This window comes from Sorex araneus, chromosome 5, assembly GCF_027595985.1.
Source record: "Sorex araneus isolate mSorAra2 chromosome 5, mSorAra2.pri, whole genome shotgun sequence".
Lineage (NCBI taxonomy): Eukaryota > Metazoa > Chordata > Mammalia > Eulipotyphla > Soricidae > Sorex > Sorex araneus.
In genome coordinates, this window is record NC_073306.1 from 97768711 (window position 1) to 97785501 (window position 16791).

Genomic DNA, 16791 nt, shown 5'->3' on the forward strand with positions numbered 1-16791 from the left:
CTCTCCTTGCTGTGGGGATTTGCACTGTTTCTTCATGCTGTCACGGTTGTATGGAGATGAGACCTTCCAGTTCACTAGAGCCAATCTCTCTTTTTGTGAGGTTTCGATATTTTGGAGCAATTGGAGTAGGCTAGTGGCTTATTTGTCTTTTGTGTTTGAGGTAGCTGGGGAGATATCCACAAAGTTAGTTTTTTGGGGATTAAGAAGTCTGTCAAGTATACTAGAAGTCTGTCAAGTATACTAGAACAGGGGAAAATAACTGTTTTCAGCAGCTTATGTGGCCACTGTCCCCGGAGACCACACCCCATGCAGCGGAGGCCACGCCCACTACCATAGAGGCCATGCCCCTTCTGGCCACTCGACACTGGGTTGAGATTGGGTTCTGGGGCCGTGCACACAGGGCGCAGGCACGGAGGGCTGGGATGCTCAGTGAGGGGAGTGGGTGCACCTGAATGAGGAAACAGGAAGCATGGGTTAGTGGCAGCGAGGGGCGGAGGTCTCTGTCCGCTGGACACTGTGATCGGATACTGGGGCCGCGTGCCAGGTTGAGGGACTTCTAAGTAAACCCTAAGATGGTTCTAAATATGCTTTTAATAGTTTTATGTGTCCATACAGTTTTTTGGAAAGACTGAAGATATTTGACAGTTAAAACTCTCCAATAAAGCATGGGAAAGAAATCATAAACTATTGGAGGCAGTGAGAACCCCCAAGGAAACAGTTGTATGCTGCTGTATGGCATGCCCTTTCAAACCACAGATTTCCTATTGAAGTAGAAATGTTTCAAACTAATTGTGTTGTGAATCTGACCCAAGTGTAGCAGATAATTCAGGAATATGGGAATGCTATTTTGCTTCACCCAAATATAGAATTACATCCAAACAAAATTTACCCTGGTAGTTGAGTCTTACTAGAAACCAGGAAGGCTGGATTCCCTTCAGAATAACTGTCATCTAAATGCAAGGGACCTTACCAAGTAATCCGGAGCATTCCTACAGCTGTGACACATAATGGGATTTCTAGCTAGCTTCATCTTTCTAGAATAAAATAAGTTCAAACAACACCAATCAGTGTCATGACTCTAACAGAGAAAAAGGAAACCTACTCCTGTAAACCCATCGAGGATTTAAAGACATCTTTTTTAAAAAAACTAGAGAACACTCCTCATTACAATCTATTTATCATGTCTAGCTAAAAATGCTCTTAATAATTATTGATATACAGTCAACAGAAACAGAGCCTAACAGATTTTGGCAGTGAGCCTACCAATATGCAAAAGAAATAAATCAAAACACATATTAGGTATGTGGGCTTATGTCCCTATATAGCATCTTGGGGTACCCCAGTGGCTGTCCCACCAGGTACAGAGGAACAGACTGGTCAGCTATTCAGGAACTATTTTCTTGATGAACTATTTTCTATTTATAAATATCTCTACTGCTGTAGGATAACACTGGGTTTGTCCTTTTGGCCTTGCCACAGGGATTTAGTTTACCTTAAAGTAATGTCCTTTCTGTATGGACACAGGAAGACAGTTAATATTATGATTTGTAACTTGGGAGCTGATTGACTCCACTAATATTTATTCTTGGGCATCTGCTTTCTCAACTCTGTTGCCCTTAGTTCCTAGCACCCCAAAAGCAGGGTCCCGACAAGGGACAGAATGGACCCAGGGCAAGCTGTGAGCTACCCTGGCATCAAAATGGGCCAGGCCAAAGCACCACAATACTCAACTATAAGTTGAGAGCATGGTCATAGACAAACGCTGTCATGATCCTAAAGTAACGACGAGACTAGGACCCTGCTGGGGTTAGGAAGACTAACCTAACTTGAGGACTATGGTCTGGAATATAGTGAGATGTCCTCAAGAAGAACCAAACTGTAAGTTTGGTATATCTCTTACTGTGCTCATACAGAATGACATTGCTAGAAATATTAGAAGTAGATTTACTACAACTAATTAAGTGGATTACTAGCTGAGGAAAGAAGAAAGCAACACACCCTGGATGAGAGCCCACCTTTAAGTGGATCTCCTAGTAATCTGGAGTAATCTCCTTAGATGAGATTTTGTTAATCTCCTGGAGGTGTGGTCTTACCCCTCTTTGTTGATTTGTTAATGTTCGACCCACCTTTGGTCACAACCCTATGTGATGTGATTGCTATATAAACTAAGACTGTAGGAGAAAGGAGAGAAAACACAGAAGGGAGAAGACACAGAAAGGAAGACACAGAAGCAAGATAGAAGACACAGAAGCAAGGAGAAGACACAGAAGTGGAGAGAGAAGACATAGAAGAAAAGAGGACACAAAATCAGGAAAGAAGACAGAATGGAGAAGACACAGAAGCAGGAGAGAAGGCACAAAAAAAGAGAAGACACAGAAGCAGAGACAGAAAGGTTGGAAGAGAGCAGAGGAGAGACTACAGAGACAGAGATAGAGAAACAGACAAAAGAGAGCACCACAGCACACACAGAGGCAGAGCACAAAGAGGAGCCATCCCGATCCGGTCCATACACAGTGACTCGAGAGCGCCGAACGTGAGTGGTGAGAAAGCGAGAGAAAGGGAGCCGCCCTGAGAGCCCTCAAACAACACACATCACATCACCCCCTACCATGCGCATGCCCTTATATTTTTTACACATTACCATGTCCAATGTAAGGTAATGACCTGGTGTTTCTGTGTCCATACAAATACCTGGACACAGTAAGTCGTTCTTTTTATCACTAAATTTATGAATGAAGAAATTATTACTTTTTGTCCTTAAAAACATAGAAATAGGTATAGAACTATGTTACTTTGATTTTTTATGTCTCATCACTCCATAGAGAGTGTTTCCTAAAGCATCAAACCAACACTATCTTCCCAAGAACAGAGAAATAAAGGCTTTTAATTCCTCCAGAGCTAATCATGTTCTTCTCTCTCTCTCCAGACCTTCAGGCTGACAACCCAATACATTATTGCCTGGGCCCCATTAAAACTGAGGTAGCATGATATTTTACCCCTTCTGCAGGCAGGGTCTACGGTACCTTTTGTCAGCATGAAGAAGCTCCAAAAGACAGACCTTCATCCATTATCCCCTTAAAGATTTTTTTAAAGATCAGCAAATATATTTCAGTAACTTACTTACATGTCAGTGCCATGTGTGCTTCCTCTCATTCCTCTTGCACTACAAATGGATTTTAATAGTTAATTCAAGAGTTGGTGCAAAACAACCTTAAATATAATAGCAAAAATCTCTTAAATATAAAATCTCTAAAACTGAAAGAATTAAGGCATTAATTTAATTTCTTGGTGTAAATTAAATAACATGCCACATGGCATAGCACAAAAATTCAATTAAATATAACTCTCTGTAATCTTTTAATTTTTAAACACAAAGGGCAGTTTCTTTTATTTGTTTTTTATGCTTATTTATTGAATCACCGTGAGAACAGTTACAAAGATTTAATGTTTAAGTCTATGTCATACAATGATCAAACACCTATCCCTTCACCAGTTCACATTTTCCACCACCAAAAACCCCAGTATACCCGCCATCCCACCCCTACCCCTGCCTGTGTGGCAGATAATTTCCATATTACTCTCTCTCTACTTTGATTACATTCAATATTTCAACACCATCCCACCATTATTATTTAGAATTTGCCCCCAACACTCAGACCTGCCAAAAAGACAACATTAGACATTTTTTTTGTATTGCTGATTATGAGTAACATATGATGTCACAGTGTCACATGGCTTCTCTTGCAGCCGCATGGTCTTGAAATTCTAAAATTTTAATAATTAGGGTCTGGAGAGATTTTTACCAAGAGTCACTCGGTCCCGAGATTCATTTGTGTGTCTCTGGGATCATGGCCGTTAAGGAGCTTAATAAGTAGCGGGTGGCGGTGGGGGGTGCTCATTTGTGGGCATCATCTCAGGGTCCCATTGGGGTGGGGAAGGAGAAGGACCAGCTCCTTTCCTATCCCATGAGGCCTGACGTATGCCATGACTGCTGGCCTGTACCTGGGTTTTCCAATGAGTTCTGGGAGATGGTGGCCGTCGGGATTCCCAGGCAGAGCGATGGCACCTGTTCCCATATGGAGTGTCCTGGAGAAGGTGGTCTAATGCAAAGTCCAGAGGCATTTCTGCCAAGAGCCATTTGGTAAGAGATTCATTTGTGTGTCTCTTCCCCTTAAAGATTTAAAGTGGTAAAATCTCTATGGGGGAATATGAAGCAGGCTGGGAGGTAGAGAAGGGACCTACATAGCAATGAGTAATAAAATCAGTAGTCCTAAGGCTCCTAAAAACCCACCTTGTGGACAAAGGAAGTAAGGCTTGATAAGCCCTTAACCTGGCACCAGTCAGAGAAAGCTGGATCCCCCTCCAAAAGAAGCTCTGGCAGGAACAAAGGCCAGGAAATTAGGAGATCATCAACTACTCCCAACTCTATCCTTTAGCAACCACCCTAGTGATGAACTCTTACCTACGTAGAAAGTCCCATATATGGATGCTTGGGAGAAAGCCTATAAAAGTCAACTTGAACAAAGGAAGCATGCATATACGATGCCCGAGCCCATGTGCTGCCTGTTCTCATATATTGCTGCTAAGCACATGTGGTATTCAGTACATGTGTTGCTTTCATCTCTCTTGTTGAGATGTGTACTTTCATATCTAATGCTGAGATGTGTAGTGGAGCTCCCTCTCCACTCTGGAGAAGCCCAGATTCTCTCTTGAATGTGATATTCTCTCCCGTTCTCTCTCTCACAGTCAAAAATTCCAAATAAATCCTGTTTTAACTTTTTTAATAAAGAAGTAGCTAACCTGAAAAGCATGGTAGGTGAACTCAAATAGACAATAGAAAGAATCAGCAGCACAATGATAAGAACTGAGGAATAAGTCAGTATACTTGGGATAAAATACATGAAATCATCAATGAAGAACAGAAAGGGAAAAGAATTAAGAAAACTAAGAAAGCATCAGGAAAATATGTAATATACCCAAGAGAAATAACATTACAATTATATGAATTTTTGATGGAGAGGAAAAAGAGAATAGGAAAGAATTATTCATTGAAGAAATAGCTGAGAGCTTTCTCAACATGAGGATTGTCCTATACTCATATCAAAGAAGTTCAGAGTTCCAAAAAAAATCAACACAAATGTAAGGACACCAAGATATGTTGTAATGGCAAATGGCAAAATCCAAAGATAGAGAGCATCAATATCCAAAAATGTATATGCAAGGCAACCCCTATAACGTTTCTATCAATGAAACTCTATAGGCAGAAGGAAAAAGCCAATTTTTGATAAAGCAAATATTAGATGAAATAAACATCAAAAAATAGCATAACTAGTTTATTCAAATACAAGGAAGTACATAAAGCTTTTTAAAAAAATAGCTTATGTTCATGCCATTAATCCAGCTGTGCAAGAAGCACTTAGTGGCCTCCTCTATGGTCAAAAAATTACTTTAATGGAGTAAAATACTCAAAATACAAAATTAAAGGAAACACAAGAATAATAATTTAGTGTTATATAATGTACTTGAGGATCACTTGCTTTGAATTTGAAACTTAGAACTTCAGAGGTAGAGCTCATGGTAGTCTCAAGGCATACATACTTAGAAGACACATTAAGAGGATTAGAACCTTACTGATACATAAAAGGTAGATGCAAAAATATAAAAGGAGAAAGTAAAACAGTGCCAAAGAAGCTAAGACATCACACAAAATTAAAAGACAATGACAAATTATTTCACTTCAGTAATGTCACTTAACTCCATGGCCTGAAGTTACCATTCAAAAAGCATAGAGGATTAGAAGGAGGATGAGGGACTTTGGAACTTTGGGGCTTTGGGTTTGTGAGGACTAGAAGGAGAACTAGATGATGACTCTGACTGAAAGTAGAGGGCTATAATGAAATGAGGAAGATACAACTAGATGAGAACAAAGGAGAGGATTTTGAGGCCTACGAGGAGACAAGGATGATGGAACTATGATGACTGGGACTATGACCAAAACTACGACTATCATTGTGCTGTGAGGGAGAGATCGAACTATGCTGGGGAGACTTCATTGCCTCCTGGGCCTATAGAAATGTCTCCTGAAAATAGTGAACTATTTAAAGGATTTCTACACATTTGGGAACAAGTGACTAAGACAAGGAGTAAGAGCACTGAGAATCATCCAGTATAAAAAGCTACAAAGCCCATTTAAATGGCGTGGTCTTACGTGAAGATACTATTTGTAAAGTTACCAACAGTCCAACATGCTCGATGACTATCCATCCATCAGAAACTAGAACTTTGATGGCAGCTGGGTTCATAAATGGGCAAGTTGGACTTTGGGATCTGGAACCCAAAAAAGATGGAGTTTATGTTTACCAACTCCATAGCCAGAAAGTGTTTACTTCTCACCTGCCAATCCGGCCCATCTCTGAGCTATGATGGCACATTATGGTGTGGGGATTTTTCAAGAGCTGTTTTTGAAGAGGTGTATCAAGATGAAAGAAACAGTTTTTCGTACAAATTATCAAATGCTTCCTTTTCAGCAGGTCTGATTTTGGGGGGAGAAACTCCAAACAATAATAGTGAGTTTTTTGTTGAAATATTGAATGTAATCAAAGTCAAGTGAAAGTAAAGTGAAATTTATCAGTTACACAGGCGGGGTGAGGGAGTGGGGGGTGAGGGGGTGGGGGGAGGTATACTGTTATTCTTGGTGGTGGAATATGTGCACTAGTGAAGGGATGGGTGTTTGAGCGTTGTATAACTGAGACTTAAACCTGAAAGCTTTGTAACTTTCCACATGGTGATTCAATAAAAGAATAATTTTTTAAAAAAAGAAATAGTTTTTCATCATTTGACTTTTTTTTGCTTTTTGGGTCACACCCAGCGATGCACAGGGGTTACTCCTGGCTTTTCACTCAGGAATTACTCCTGGCAGTGCTTGGGGGACCATATGGGATGCCGGGGATCGAACCCGGGTCGGCCACGTGCAAGGCAAACGCCCTACCCGCTGTGCTATCGCTCCGGTCCCCATTTGACTTCTTGACATAAAATGCTTCCACTTTAATAGTAGGACACTGGGATGGAAGACTGTCACTGGTGGATAGATGAACACCTGGAACTTCTTATGAGAAACTTTTCAGTACTTCTTTGGGTAAAATCAGAACTGTTAATGTCCACCCAATACATAGAGAGTATTTCATTGCTACAGGATGGTCAGGCATTAATATCTATGATGCAAGGTACCTAAATTCAGAGAAAAAGTCAGCCTTTGACTTTTGACCGGGCGTAAGAAGAGCCCTTCTTCTGCCTACTTTTCACCTCTTACTGGTAACAGAGTAGTGACCACATGTGTTGATTGTTCACTGAGAATCTTTGATAGCAGCTTTATGTCCTCTAGTATTCCTCTTCTTACAAGGCCCCATCTGATGACAAAGCGATGGCTGATTAGGTTCCAGGCCATGTGAGACCCTAAACAAGAAGACTGCATCATAGTTGGCAACATGGCTTATCAACGCCAGGTGGAAATCTTCCACGAGACAGGAGACCTGGTGCACACTTTTACTGATAAACTCCTGGCCTCTGTGTGTTCCGTCATTGTTATGCACCCAACTCGGTATATTTTGGCTGGAGGTAATGCTAGTGGGAGGATACATATTTTAATAAAATGAGAAACCTAGGATTTTGGTATAACACCACCAATTTGTTCAAACTATTCAGTATCTAAGGAATCTGCTAATTCATGTGCTTTATCATTTCACCTGGTAATTGTTCTTATTAGTAAAGAACCAAGAGCAGAATGGTTTTTTTTTGTTGTTTGGTTTTTGATTTTTTGGACTACAACTGACTGTGCTTAGGGGTTACTCCTGACTTGACACTCAGGGATCATTCCTCACGAACTCAGGGAACCACCTGAGGTACTAGAAATTGAACCTCGTTGGTCAAGGGGTGCTTGCCTAGCTAACATGCCATACTAACTCTGGCCCTGTGTGGGAAGTATATATTTTTAGTTGGAGAGAAGACTTAGAAGGTATGTTTTTAGGTTTGTAGGAGGTTGTGAGGCCTTTTGCATTTATAATCAAGCAGAATATTGAGAAATTTGAACAAATTATAAAGCTTTGAAGATCAATATTAAAGGTTTTATGGCATTTAAAAAAACATAGAGTGAAAAGATAGATCAGAAACTGAATCCAGCCTTCTGGTGGTTGCAAGAAATAGATTTGCATTGTCATGATAGACACAAGCTCGAGAAAAAGTCTAGAAAGAAATCTTACAGGAAAATAGCAGCCTAAAAATCTGGAATGATCATACTTATATAAGATAAAGTAGAATTCAATTGTAAAAGGTTAAAAGAAATACAGATGGACATGAAATAATGTTCAAGGGATCTATGCATCCCTTGACAACACTCATTAACATCTGTGATCCAAATAAAGTCTCATCAAAAATAAGGATATTGTGAACATTCTGGGCACCCTCTACTCGTCCCATTCAGGTATCCGGCCCTTGTCAGGGCTCCTTCCCGGAGCCGCCATTTTATCCAGTGCCCAGGAAAGTCGGTTTTCATCCTTGGTCTGCAGGGGACGGGAATTGAGGCACACCGTGCACGCACCCCAAGATGCAACGCTCCAGGAACCCTCTACTCATCCCATTCAGGTATCTGGCCCTTCTCAGGGCTCCTTCCCGGAGCCGCGATTCTAACCGGTCTCCAGGAAAGCCAGTTTTCACCCTTGGTCTTCGGGTGATGGGAATTGAGGCACACCGCGTGCACCCCAAGCTGCAACATTCCAGGCGCCCTCTGTTCATCCCATTCATGTATCCGGCCCTTGTCAGGGCTCCTTTCCGAAGTCTTGACCATAGTGGGGCCGCGAGTTATTCTCCCCACTCCATGTCCCATAAGAGCCATAAGTTACTCTCTTACTTGGAAATTTCACCAATTTAGCTTAATCAACAGAAAAACATTAGCCATTAACTCATTAAGACCACCTCAATTAATTCTGCGTCATAAGTGGAATAGTAACAGTGAGTGTGAAGGGCTAAGCCATGTAGGTCACAATGGTAAAGCAAAGCAGAACCTCTCCAAGCTTACTTATTGAAGAGGCTAGCCCAGAAGACCTCAACAGCAATGAAGTGCTAGACACACATCTCTGACAAGAAATTAAGAAGAGAGCTACTGAGGATGCTCAGGGAACTAAGAGAAACAATGGAAAGCAATGCCAATAAAATACAAGAGGATTTGAAAGTAGAAATACGGAAACTGCAAACAAAATCACAAACTGAAATGTCAGACATGAAAAACCTGGTAGGTGAATTAAAACACTCAGTGGAAGGCCTCAGAAACAGAGCAACAGCTGCTGAGGACAGAATCAGTGAGCTCAAAGATAAAGTCTAGAGACTCTCTAGAAAAGAACATAAAATGGAAAAGAGACCAACAATCCAGGAACAGATGGCAAGAGAAGATTGTGATGAAACCAAGAGGAGTAATATAAGAATTATTGGAGTCCCAGAGAGGCAAAAAAAACCCTGATGAAGAAAAAACTGTCAAAGACATCATTGCTACGATGTTCCCAGAGCTGAAGAAAACACGCGACCACATTCAAAAGGCCCTAAGAGTACCAGCTATAAGAAATCCAAATAAAAATCCCCCAAGATACATCCTAATCAAAATGACCAAAACCTTAGATAGAGACAAAATCCTGAAAACAGCATGATAAAAGAAAGAAATTGCATATGAAGGCACATCCTTAAGATTCACAGCCAACTGGGGCTGGAAGAATAGCACAGCAGGTAGGGCGTATGCCTTGCACACGGCCGACCCAGGTTCGAATCCAAGCATCCCATATGGTCCCCTGAGCACCACCAGGGGTGATTCCTGAGTGCAGAGCCAGGAGTAACCCCTGTGCATTGCCGGGTGTGACCCAAAAAGCAAAAAAAAAAAAAAAAAGATTCACAGCCAACTTGTCGGATGAAACCCTCATGGCCTGAAAACAGTCGTGGGATATAGTGAAAAAACTCAATGAAATAAATGCCTCACCAGAAATACTTTACCAAGCTAGACTCTCATTCATAACAGAAGGAACAACACACAGTTTCACAGATAAACAACAGCTCAGGAACTTCATAGATTCACAACCATGGTTACAAGAACAACTGAATGGGCTACTTTAAGACAAGACAGGCCCCTCAAACACACCAAATTTCAGCAGAAAAATGGGACAAAACCCCATAACACTAATCTCTCTCAATTTCAATGGGCAAAATGGACAATTTAAAGACACAGAGTGGCAGTATGGATTAGAAAATTGAACACAACATTCTGTTGCCTGCAAGAAACACATCTCAACAGCCAGAGCAAGCACAGCTCAAAGTCAAAGGCTGGAAAACAATCCAACAGGCGAACAACTCTCATAAAAAAGATGGGGTAGCCATCTTAGTATCAGACCACATTGATTTCAGACTGAAGAAGGTCACAAGAGACAGTGAAGGTCATTTCTTATTGATAAAGGGATCTGTACAACAGGAAGAACTAACAATTCTAAATATATATGCACCTTATGATGGGCCAGCAAAGTACTTAAAACAACTTCTCATAGACTTGAAGAAAGACATCGATAGAAACACAATACTAGTGGGAGACTTCAACCGCTTTATCACCTCTTGATAGATCAACAAGACTCAAGCTTAGCAAGGACATACTTCATCTGAGGGAAGAAATGGAAGAAAGGGACTTAGTAGATATATACAGGACACTTCATCCTCAAAAATCTAAATATACATTCTTCTCAAGTGTGCATGGGACATTCTCCAAGATAGAACAGATGCTGAGCCACAAAATATACATACCTCCATAAAACTAAGAAGAGAGAGATTGTATCAACGATTTTCTCAGACCACGATGATCTGAAATTAGAAATAAATCACACACAAACAGAAAACAAAATCAAACACCTGGAAATTAAACAGCTCACTATTGGACAATGAGTGGCTTATGAAGGAAATCAAAAGATTCCTGGAAATGAACGAAAGTGAGGATATGAGTTACCAAAACTTATGTGACACAGCAAAAGCTGTGTTAAGAGGAAAGTTTATAGCTCTACAAGCATTCCTCAGGAAGGAGGAGTGAGCCCACATTAGCAACCTAACCTCACAGCTTAAGAGCTTGGAGATGACCAACAAAAAGAGCCTAATCCAAACAGGAGGAAGGAAATAATAATACTCAGAGCAGAAATTAGTGAGATGGAAACCAAAAACACAATCGGAAAGATCAATGAAACCAAGAGCTGGTTCTTTGAGAAAATAAACAAGATCAATAAACTTCTACCAAAACTCATTAAAAAAGGGAGAGCGAAAACCCTAATAAACCGAATCAGAAATTAAAAGGGGGACATTACAACAGAAATTACAGAAATTCAAAGGCTCCTCAGAGATAGCTTTGAGACTCTTTATGCCATGAAACACGAAAACCTCGAGGAAATGGATAAATTCCTAGACTCCTATAGCTTCCCAAAACTGAACCAAGAAGACCTGGAATACCTGAACAGACCTATTACCATCAAGAAAATTGAAATGGTAATAAAAAGTCTCCCCAAGCACAAAAATCCTGGTCCAGACGGATTTACTAGTGAATTCTTCCAAACCTTTAAAGAGGACTTATTCCCAATCCTCCTTAAGCTTTTCCAGGAAATTGAAGTATCAAAAACACTTCCAAACAGTTTCTATGAAACAAATATCACCCTGATACCAAAAGCAAACAAAGATACCAAAAAGAAAGATAATTACAGACCAATATCCCTGATGGACACAGACGCAAAGATCCTCAACAAAATATTAGAAAATAGAATCCAACGACTCATCAAAAAGATCATACACCATGACCAAGTAGGATTCATCCCAGGGATGCAAGGATGGTTTAACATTCGCAAGTCAATCAACATAATTCGTCATATCAATAAAAGAAATAATAAAATCCATATGATAATATCAATAGATGCAGAGAAAGCATTTGACAAGATTCAGCACCCGTTTATGATGAAAACTCTCAGCAGAATGGGCATCGAAGGAACTTTCCTTAATATAGTCAAAGCCATCTACCACAAGCCCATGGCAATTATCATTCTCAATGGGGAAAAACTGAAAGCCTTCCCTCTAAGATTGGGCACAAGAAAGGGTGGCCCACTTTCGCCATTCCTATTCAATATAGTACTGGCCATAGCAGTTAGACAAGAAAAAGATATCAAGGGCACACAGATAGGAAAGGAAGAGGTCAAGTTATCACTATTTGCAGACAATATGTTACTATACTTGTAAAACTCTAAAGACTCTACAGAAAAGCTCCTAGAAACAATAAGTCGATATACTAAAGTGGCAGGCTAGAAAATCAAAACCCCAAAAGTCCATGGCTTTTTATATACAAATAATGAAAGAGAAGAAAGAGATATTAAAAAAACAATCCCGTTCACAATAGTACCTCAGAAAATCAAGTACCTTGGAATCAGCTTAACCAAAGAGGTGAAGGACCTATACAAGGATAATTACAAAACACTACTTCAAGAAATAAAGGAGGACACTAGGAAATGGAGACATGGATAGGGAGAATTAACATTATCAAAATGGCAATACTGCCCAAAGTACTATACAAATTTAATGTAGTCCCTATCAGGATACCCATGACATTTTTCAAAGAAATAGACAAAACACTCCTAAAATTTATATGGAACAATAAACCCCCACGAATAGCTAAAGCAATCCTTGGAAAAAAGAAGATAGGTGGCATCACCTTCCCCAACTTCAAACTCTACTACAAAGCAGTAGTAATTAAAACAGCATGGTATTGGGATAAAAACAGACTTGCAGACCAATGGAATAGCGTTGAATATCCTGTCACAGACCCCCAAATATATGCCACTTAATCTTTGACGAAGGAGCAAGAAATGCAAAGTGGAACAAGGAAAGTCTCTTCAACAAGTGGTCCTAGGAAAACTGGATAGCTACCAGCAAAAGAATAAGCTGACCTCTGTCTAATGCTAGGCACAAAAGACAGATCAAAGTGAATTAAAGACCTCATTATCAGACATGAATTTATAAGGTACATAGAAGAAAATGTAGGCAGAACTCTCCATGACATTGAAGCTAAAAGCATCTTTAAGGACGAAACAGCACTGACCATGCAAGTAGAAGCAAACATAAAAAAATGGGACTACGGCTTTTTCTGCCGCCGCGCGAGCTCGACCCCGGAGACAACTGAACTCCTTTGGACACGAGCAGGGCCCCAAAAATGCCTCCAAACTGTGTGATCAGAACTTCTGGCCCCTGGGCCTCCAGCGGGGCACGGTCTTTTCTCTCTCAACTCTCTCTTATTGAACGCAGCGAGGTGATTGCCGGTTTTTAGAGTATGCAGATACCCACGGAAGTCCGGGAAAGCCGAGGGGGCGGGATTTCCGGATCCGCCCTGCGCCAATATTTAAGCACAGCGCCATGTGGGTACGTTCTTTTCTGCCACCGCTCGAGCTCGACCCCGGAGGCAACTGAACTCCTTTGGACACGAGCAGCGCCCCCAAAATGCCTCCAAACTGTGTGATCAGAGCTTCTGGCCCCTGGGCCTCCAGCGGGGCACAGTTCTTCTCTCCAGGCTTCTCCATCATATGAGCACCACGAAAGGGAAGTAAAAGATTGCAGTGATGCAATTACCAAAAGAATTTTCCCTGGACTTCATATGGAAATCTCAAACCACGCAGCTGCAACAGCAGCCGCACGATCTAATATCTCCTGATTATCAGCAATGTGAAAAGGTTCCTTTTTAGCAGGTCTTACTATGGGGGGGAAACTCCAAATAATAGTACCGTGTTTTTTGTTGAAAAATTGAAGGTAATCAAAGTAGCAGCTATTTCTTTAGACTGTGAAGTAAGCCAAAGCCCCACACCAGCCGAGGTGAGTAAATATCCTTCTTACTTGGTTCTTTTCCCTTTTCTGGGAGAAACGTGGTGTGGTGTCCACCATATTATGAAGTCTATTAAGCAGGCACGAACTTAGAGGCGCGGGAATGGGAGGGGGAAAAAAACAAAACTATATACTTTGAACAGCGGGATGCTTGGGAAGTCTCGGGCCAATACCAGCGCATGTTCCACTGAGACTCGACCCGGGTGGCCACACTTTGAGTGGCCGCGATGTTGCTGATCAACCAGAATCTGGAGCCTAACTAGACTACTTCCGGTCCCAGAAACTACTTGTAACCATGTCTCTAGACTGAACTAAGCTATAGCCCCATGCCGGCAGAGGACTGGAAATATCCTTTTTTCTTGTAGGGCGGCGTGGTGTCAGCCATAAGATGAGGACTATTCATTAAGCAGTCACGAACTTGGTGGCGTGGGAAGGAGGGGGGAAAAACTCTATGTACTTGAAACAACGGGACTTCATATCTCTCCAGTTTCAGCAATGGAAAACTAATTATCAAATGCTGCGTGGGCAGTAGGGCTATCTTTCTTGGGGTAAAACCCCAACAGTAGTGAATGTTGTGTTGAAATATGGAATGTAACAAGGTAAAGTGTAAATGAAGTGAAATTTATCAACTAAGCAGGCAGGGATGGGGGGTGGGGGGTGGCGGGCGGGGGGTGGGAGGTATACTGGGGTCTTTGGTGGTGGAATATGGGCACAGGTGAAGGGATGGGTGTTTGAGCATTGTATAACAGAGACATAAACCTGAGAACTTTGTAACTTTCCACATAGTGATTCAATAAAAAATAAATTTAAAAAAAATGGGACTACATCAAACTAAGAAGTTTCTGCACTTCGAAAGAAACAGTGACCAAAATACAGAAAGAGCCCACAGAATGGGAAAGAATATTTACCCAATACTCATCTGATAAGGGATTAATATCCAGGATATGCAAGACACTAGTAGAACTGTATAAGAAAAAAATCTCCAACCCCATCAAAAAATGGGGAGAAAAAATGAACAGAAGTTTCTTCAAAAAAGAGATACAAATGGCCAAAAGGCACATGAAAAAATGCTCCACATCGCTAGTCATCAGGGAGATGCAAATCAAAACAACAATGAGATATCATCTCACACCACAGAGACTGGCACACATTCAAAAGAACAAAAGCAACCAGTGCTGGAGTGGATGTGGGGAAAAAGGGACGCTCCTTCACTGTTGGTGGGAATGCCGACTGGTCCAGGCTTTCTGAAAAACAATATGAGCAGTCCTTCAAAAACTAGAAATTGAGCTTCCATATGATCCCGCAATAGCACTTCTGGGAATGTATCCCGAGGATGCAGAAAAGCACAGTAGAAATGACATCTGTACCTATATATTCATTGCAGCACTGTTCACAATAGCCAAAATCTGGAAACAACGCGAGCGCCCTAGTACAGATGATTGGTTAAAGAAACTTTGGTACATCTACATAATGGAATACTGTGCAGCTGTTAGGAAAGATGAAGTCATGAAATTTGCTTACAAATGGATAGACATGGAGATTATCATGCTAAGTGAAATTTCAGAGTCGGAAAGAGAGGGACAGACATAGAAGGACTGCACTCCTTTGTGGAGTATAAAATAACATCACATGAGGCTGACACCCAAGGACAGTAGATACAAGGACCAGGAGGATTGCCCCATAGCTGGAAGACTGTTTCATGAGAGGAGGGGAGAAGGCAGATAGAATAGAGAAGGGATCACTAAGAAAACAATGGCTGGAGGAATCAGTCGGGATGGGAGATGTGTGCCGAAAGTAGATAATGATGACATCTCAGTGTCTGTGTTGCAAGTCTAATGTCCAAAAGTAGAGAGAGAATGTGGGGAATATTGTCTGCCATGGAGGCAGGGGAGGGTGGGAAAGGGGGGCTATCACTTGTATCACTTGTTGTCCCGTTGATCTTCGATTTGCTCGAGTGGGTGCCAGTAACGTCTCCATTTGTCCCTGTCACGTTCTAGTGCAGCCCAATGATACCTGCTTCCTCCAGGAACAAAAAGAGCCTCAAATCGGTCATTCAGGGATTTGACGAAGAAATCTGACCATCTAGTCGGTGGGTAGCCACGAGGTCTTCTCACATCCTGTGGAATCCAGTCAATAACAGTTCTAGTCCAGCGGTCATCTCTGAATTGCATTACATGACCGGCCCATCTGATTTTTGATACCTTGGCAAATGAGACAGCATCCCTGATTCTTGACCGTCGACAGAGGTCAGAACTCCGGATTCCTTCTCTGACTTGAGTGAGTCGTGATACTCATAGAATAGCTCTTTCAATTCCTCTTTGGGATACCCTAATAGCGTTCTCATTCTGTTTGCGTAGGTCCCGGGTCTCTGAGGCATGTTAGTGCAGGAAGAACAGTGGAATCGAAAAGCCTGGAGTCAGAGGTTCTTCATTCTCTTAACCACTTCTGTGATGCTGTTGAAGGCATTCCACGCTGCTCTCTTCCTCCTGCGCAGTTCTGGGACCAAGTCGTTCCCCATGTTGATTTCTCGACCCAGGTACACATAGCTGCTGCATTCGGAGATGTTCGTTCCATTGAGAGCAAATGGAGCTTCAGGGACCAGTTTGTTTTTCATGAACATCATCTTGTTGAGATTCAGCTGCAATCCGACCTTTCCACACTCGTTTCGAAGTCCTCCAGCATTTGTGCCACTTGGCTAATGTTTGGTGTTATGAGAACAATGTCATCAGCGAAGTGGAAGTGGTGTAATTGCCACATTCACGTAGGGAAATACCTCCTTTTTTGTCTTTGATTTAACATGCCATATATCCACTAAATATGGAGAGGTAGTGGGCTTAAAGCCGCAATGTTCCCTTAATAGTCATACTGTTTTCC

The 16791-nt window shown here is 41.5% G+C and overlaps 1 protein-coding gene and 1 pseudogene across 1 annotated transcript in view; both read left to right on the forward strand.

Annotated features, from left to right (window-relative positions):
- Window positions 1-16039, forward strand: part of ZNF286A (zinc finger protein 286A) — a 70891-nt gene extending 54852 nt beyond the window's left edge. Inside the window, exon 6 of the mRNA XM_055138458.1 lies at window positions 15915-16039. The gene's annotated coding sequence lies outside the window, so the exon portion shown is untranslated. The remainder of the gene's footprint in view (window positions 1-15914) is intronic.
- Window positions 5984-7652, forward strand: LOC101553101 (WD repeat-containing protein 76-like; annotated as a pseudogene).
- Window positions 16040-16791: the final 752 nt, after the last annotated feature.